A 4,979-nucleotide genomic window follows, 5' to 3' on the forward strand; every position below is an offset into this window, starting at 1 on the left:
AGCTGCGATAACTTCTACCGCTTACACTTTGTCGCTTTTTCCATTTTTCCTAATAAAATAATCGTTGGACAATGCTTTTTTAACACTTCATGCCAATCAACGGTAGCGCTTTCGACAGAAGCAATATTTTGATATGAAACAAAATGGCTTTGAAAGCTAATTTAATTGCTTTTCAAGGAAAGGTATTGCCATTGAGCCACAATCACTCCTTGACCTTAAAAAAATTGGTCAAAAATAGTGTTCTTCGAAAAACAGCATGCAAAATCCAACGGATATGTTAAAAAATAACCATTTTTTGTGTTTTTTATTATACGAATATAATAGATTTTAAGACGAGAAACAGGATTCCAGTGTTTAAAAAAAGAAAAAAATTTCAATCCCTCAATTTAAAAAATGCATTGTATATTGCATTTTTTATGATTTGCTTGCAGCTGTGCATCCTTCACACAAATTTATATCCCTCGAACAAGAAGTCAGTTTTCATGCTATTCAAGACCTTTAATTTAACCAAGGCCTTAACTCTAGGCCCTTTGAGAGCTAAATTATTACGATTCTGAAGTTAAACTTCGAAATTTCATTCGACATTTTACGCAATTTTTTTCTAATTTCGGAGTAAAAACGAGTACAGCAGTTTCGAAGTTTGGTTCAAAATTGTTATAACTTGGCTCTCAAGGGCCTTGGCTCAAATTAAAGGTCTTGAATTGCACTTATTGTTTGAGGGATATAAAATTGAGTGAAGGATACACAGCTGCAGGCAAATAGAAAGAATGCAATAAAGTAATGCATATTTAAATGAAGGTGTTAAATACACCTACATATGTATGTATATAATTACGCATAAAAACCGTGCTGCTATGTTTTTTTGTACGTAAGTGAGCGCAATATTAAAAGCAAGCATACCATCTGTGTATATCGCAAAGCTCGAGAACGGCTGAAGCGATTTTTTTGAAATTTCGGACACCTACTGCAGACGTTCAAAGGATGGTTTTTGGTTAACAAAAATCTCGATTTATAAAGGGAGCGTGGAACCTCCCATACTATACTATACTGTTATACTGTGAGCAAAATAGCAACGAAGTTATACTTCATGCGACGTACATGCAAATTCTTAAAGAGGAAGTATAAAATAATGGTATACAGAGCTATAATAGAACCCCTACTAAATTATTGCCCACCTATATCATTCATAATTAATGAAAGCCAGATTTATAAATTGCAAAAGCAACAGAACCGACCAATGAGATTTATTCTTAGAAAACGTTATGACACCCCAATCAGAGACATGTTGGCGGTCCTAAATTGGTTAAGTGTTAAGCAACAACACTTCTATTATGCTATGAAATTCGTTAAAAACATTATAGATGGCAACCTGCCAGAATATTTAAAAGGTAGAATAAAGTATGGCAATGATATACATAACAAAAACACCCGTAAAAAACGACTTCAACTTACGCATGTTTAAATGTGAGTCTGATAAGAGTAATCTCTACTATAATTTAATTTCAATTTCAAATTTTCTAAAATGTTATAATGAATTACCTAATAGTATTACCCAATGTAGAAAAATAACTTAATTTAAAAGAAAATTATTTGCATACTGTATATATATATATAAGACTGTTTCAATATAACTAATGTGTTCTATCTCTATCCTCGCTAAGATCCTGTTGCCATTTACTTTCGTCCCGTGAAATTTTAAATGTCTGTATATAAATGAATTCCCTTACAAATAGTCCTATTAGGCTTAAGTATTGCATTTTAAATACTAGGTTAAGCTTATAATTAAATATTGTTATGATCTAGGTTCAAAAGAGCCGTAAGAAATAAGTAAATAAATAAAGTAAAAATAAAATAAATACAAACCGAATTTTTCATACTCAATATCTCTGGAAATGTTCATGGTAGAGTTCTGGAACTTGGTATGGAGATATATGAAATCCATCGCATACTCTTGGAGAAAAATTGGAGCTATCGGAAAAGGGGGCGTGGCACCTCCCATACAAACCGAATATTCATACTGCATATCTCTGGAAAGTGTTCATGGTAGAGTGATGGAACTTGGTATGGGCGCATATAAAATCGATCGCATACTCTTGGAGAAAAATTGGACCTATTGGAAAAGGGGGCGTGGCACCTCCCTTTCAAACCGAATTTTTCATACTGCATATCCCTGGAAGGGTTTATGGTAGAGTATTGGAACTTGGTATGGGTATATATGAAATCCATCGCTTACTCTTGGAGTAAAATTTGAGCTATTGGAAAAGACGTCGTGGCACCTCCTATACAAACCGAAATTTTCGTACTGTATATCTCTGGAAATGTTCATAGTAGAGCACCGGAACTTGGTATGCAGATATATGAAATCAATCGCATACTCATGAAGAAAAATTCGGACTATTTGAAAAGGGGGCGTGGCACCTCCCATACAAACCGAATATTTCATAATAAGTATCTCTGGAAGTGTTCGTGGTAGAGTACTGGAACTTTATACGGGCGTGGCAGCTCCCATACAAGTCGAATTTTTCTTATCGCATATCTCTAGGATTGTTTTTGGTAGAGTACTGGAACTTGGTGCGGAGATATATGAAATTAATCGCATAGTCACGGAGAAAATATAGGGCTATGGGACAAGGGGCGTGGCACCTACCATACAAGCCGAATTTCATACTGCATATCTCTGGAAGTATTCATGGTGCAGTACTGGAACACTTCGTATGGAGATATATGAAATCAATCCCGTACTCATTGAGACAAATGGGCTCTTTGAAAAGAGGGCGTGGCAAAGTACAAACGTACTGACTTTTACTTATCTTTGAATGTGTATACAATTCTTCTGTAGGTATATTTGTGAGTGAAATCCTAAATGCCTGGAGGGATTTTAACAAAGTTTTGTGTGTGTGTTTGAGTGGGTCTCTGGATAGTTTAGTTTCACAATTTGATCCGCCAGTTGGCGCCGGGGTTGAGGTATTACTAAAAATCGTTTTTATGATCCGATTTGGCGAATATTCAAAACATGTATTGGAAATTGCCACTATAAGATAAAGTTTCTAGGGCACATTCACTATAGATCCGGATCATTTTTGCCACCAGGGAACTTCTCATGGACATAACACTTTCGTTCGGTTATTTAAAGCGGCAAACGACCACCAAACCATACTCTTAGCCGATGAATGTGCCAGTAAAAATCGGAAATTAGGATTGTTGGAGAAAATGTTGGACCAAAATGTTTAAATTAAAAGTCTAATTTTTGGCGGGACGAAGTTCGCCGGGTCTGCAAGTAGATTAAATAAAAATACAGTCAAAGACAAAAGCTTAAATAAAGAGAATTTTTGGAAATGTAGGCAAAAATAATATTTTATTTTTTTCCGCTAACTTTTCATGAAAATATACAAATAAAATCTCTAAACTTTGTTCCAAACCTAGGAAAATTCAATAAAATTTTGTACTAATTTACAACTTTCTAATCACATTGTTTATAAAAATTCTAAGTATGCCGTTTTATAGCCCATTCAATTTAAGTATAAAGAAGTGCAAAATAAAATTGCTAAAAGATCGCGATGTTTTTTGGTATTTTTTTCGGACGGTGTTATTGTTTCGCCCATACAAAAAAACATTGTCGACATACTTTATATGGAAGAAACTGCGTGAAAAATGCCAAAAAACAAATTGATTTTTTAGCAACTTCAAACTTGCACTTCGTTATACTAAAATTGAATTAAATTTAAATATAAAGCAGTGCAAAATGAAATTGCTAAAAAATCGCGTTGTTGAACGGATTTGCATAGAAATTTGGACATAAATAGCTTATTACCTATGTAGATTGGAAATTGGATACTTTTCTTAAGAGTTGCCACCTGGTAAATAAGTTTAATTAAATTAATACGCGGAAACGTCTGAACGGATTTGCATGAAATTTTGCAAGCAGATAGCTTATGACCTACAGTGGAAAATAGGCAAATTTTTTGGAAGACTTGCCACCTGTTAAAAGATTAATTGAATTAATACGCAAAAACGACTGAACGGATTTGCATGAAATTTGGCACAGAGATAGCTTATGACCTACGTTGGAAAACAGGCTACTAGATGGCGTTATACTGAAAGTGATTCCGATAACTCAAGTCCCCTTCCATACAAATTGGAATTTTCATATTACATACATGTTTCATATTACACATGAGAGTTATTGGAAAAGGTGGTGTGGCAACTCCCATGCAAATTGATTTTTCTATGCTGCATATCTCTGGAGGTGTTTATTGCAGAGGACTGGAACTTGGCACCGAGATGTGTATAAAAAATTAATTCCATACTCATGGAGAAGAATTTGCGTTATTCGAAAAGGGGACATGATTCCTGCCGTACAACTTTACTGTTTTATACTGCTTATCTCTAGAGGTGTTCATGGTAGAGTACTGGGACTTGGTACTGGGGTATGTAAAATCAATTCTAAATTCATGGAAGAAGATTAGGGTTAAAAGAAAAAGTGGCGTGGCACTTCCAGTACAAATTTACTTTTTCTTGCCACATATCCCTGGAAGTGTTTGTGGAAGAATACTGGAACTTGGTATGGAGTTGTGTATACAAAATGTATCAATTCCTCATGGAAAAAATGTGAGTTATTAAAAAGGAGGCATGTCGCCTCCCATACATACTAAAAACTTCTTAATACATACCTCTGGAAGGATTGAAAATCTCTCGAAGTATTTTAAATTTGTTATGGAGATTTATTTTATAAGTGCCGTACTGACAGAATAAATTTCATTAAATGGAAAAGGGAGAGCCGGGTTCGGCCTTATAATCTAAAGCTCTCTTGAGGCATTTGCTACAGTAATGAGAAGTGGTATTTTATCAAGGCCAGGTTACTAAATTTGAGTTGGAACTATTAGAACTCGCCGTGGCACCTCCAAGAAGATTACACGTTCACGCGTCGTATACCTGGAAACATTTTAAGCTAAACATAGAGGGATTGATATCTTTCGTAT

Source organism: Rhagoletis pomonella, unplaced genomic scaffold (assembly GCF_013731165.1).
Source record: "Rhagoletis pomonella isolate Grant_MI unplaced genomic scaffold, Rhpom_1.0 Rhpom_scaffold_02201, whole genome shotgun sequence".
Lineage (NCBI taxonomy): Eukaryota > Metazoa > Arthropoda > Insecta > Diptera > Tephritidae > Rhagoletis > Rhagoletis pomonella.